This window comes from Mus caroli, chromosome 6 (genome assembly GCF_900094665.2).
Source record: "Mus caroli chromosome 6, CAROLI_EIJ_v1.1, whole genome shotgun sequence".
In the NCBI taxonomy this organism is placed as follows: Eukaryota; Metazoa; Chordata; class Mammalia; order Rodentia; family Muridae; genus Mus; species Mus caroli.
In genome coordinates, this window is record NC_034575.1 from 59675174 (window position 1) to 59677097 (window position 1924).

At 43.3% G+C, this 1924-nt stretch overlaps 1 pseudogene; it reads left to right on the forward strand.

Annotated features, from left to right (window-relative positions):
- Positions 1-1186: 1186 nt before the first annotated feature.
- On the forward strand, positions 1187-1589 carry LOC110296760 (annotated as a pseudogene).
- Positions 1590-1924: the final 335 nt, after the last annotated feature.

The following is a 1924-nucleotide window of genomic DNA, read 5'->3' on the forward strand; positions in this document are numbered from 1 at the left end:
CCGTGGCTGGTGCTACTGCCAGAGGCCAGGTAAACATCCATCGTCTGTGCTAACACAAGAAGTCATATTAGTGTCCATGGTACAGATTACTGCTTGGGGTCACTTTGATGTGAATGCCCTGTGCTGCTACCTGAGAGCATGTTGATGCCTCTGGTCCATGCTGTTGCAGAGAACCATGTCTGGGTCTGTGGTCCTTCTGCAACTACAGGTCACGTTCATGTCCATGGCCTGTGTTACTACCAGTTGCCAGGAAGATGCCCTTGGTCTGTGCTGCTGTTTAAGCCGTGTTGATGTCCAGGAACCAGGCTGATGCCAGGGACCATGTTGGTATCTGTAGCCCGTGTTGTCCTAGAGGCCATATTGATGTCCTTGGCCTGTGCTATGGAGGGCTATAATGGTGTTTGTGGCCTGTGTTGTAGTAGAGGACCACATCAATGCCCATAGTTTGTATTCCCAACAGAGACCATGCTCAGGTTCACGGCACCTGATATCACCAGAAATCACATGGAAGACCATGATTCAGGTTCCCACTGACTGCAAAGGACAAAGTGGCATTGATGACTGCAGACTTACAGTTGATAAAGAGGGACATAGAAGGCTTTTGTGACTAGTCTCTATTCCCTCCTCCCCCAAAATAAGAGTTTAGAGAAGAAGCCATTGATGAGAACTCTTAAACATTGTGATAAGGATGCTGAAATGTAGTTCTCCACCTTCTGGTGGGGGGGGGGGTTAGGATAAATGGGCAGGGATGGACTCAGTTTTCTACAAGGGGCTGGCCACTGTGAGTTTGACAATGCACCAGTGAATATATAGGTAACACAAACTGGATTTTTCTTCTTTCTTGAGGGGTAGTCACAAGGAGGGGGCAGAACTGGGGGAACTGTGAAGTACATGTGATCAGGGTATATGATGTAAAATTTCCAAATAGTCATTAAAATATTATGTTGGAAAAAAAAAGTCAGCTGAGACTGGTCCATGACTAGTGTTACTGTTAATACTGTTTGACACCAAGTGGGGCTATCACACTTACTTTAATGTCTTTTGTGTTAAAGTATAAATGGTATGAATAATGTTGTTAAGATACAAAGAGGGCTTGGAATGTCAAATTATCATTGAATAAAGAGTAAAATGGAGGGCAGTGAGAGGTCCTCTTTTCCTTCTCTCCAGCTCCGGCGCCGTAGCCATCATGAATGACACAGAAACCATCCGGACCAGGAAGTTCATGAACAACCGTCTGCTTCAGAGGAAACAGATGGTCATTGATGTCCTTCATCCTGGGAAGGCAACAGTACCAAAGACAGAAATTCGGGAAAAGCTGGCCAAAATGTACAAAACCACACCAGATGTCATCTTTGTATTTGGATTCAGAACCCACTTCGGTGGTGGCAAGATCACTGGCTTTGGCATGATCTATGATTCTTTAGATTATGCAAAGAAGAATGAGCCTAAACACAGACTCGCAAGACATGGCCTTTATGAGAAGAAAAAGACCTCTCGGAAAACAGCGAAAGGAAAGAAAGAACAGAATGAAGAAGGTCAGGGGCACGGCGGAGGCCAATGTTGGTGCTGGCAAAAAGCCAAAGGAGTAGATCTGTGGTGACTTGATGTTTTGCTGTGATGTGCAGATTTCTGAGAGGACAAATAAACTAAAAAGCTTCTAAAAAAAAAAAAGAAGAGTAAAATGGATTGCTAGAAAACTCCTTGCTATGCGTATAATCCTGGAAGAAAGCAGGGCTGCTATTGGTGTGGAGATATTTGGTTGATTTTTCCAGATGTTGCGAATAAGTAGGCCAATTCATAGGAGAAAGTTTAACTTTTCAAATAATCAGAAAGGTATTGAAGTTCCCATGAGTTAATGTTTATGAGCAATCATACTACAGATAAAACAAACCTAGTATACCAGTAAGTGTATAAAATAATTTGT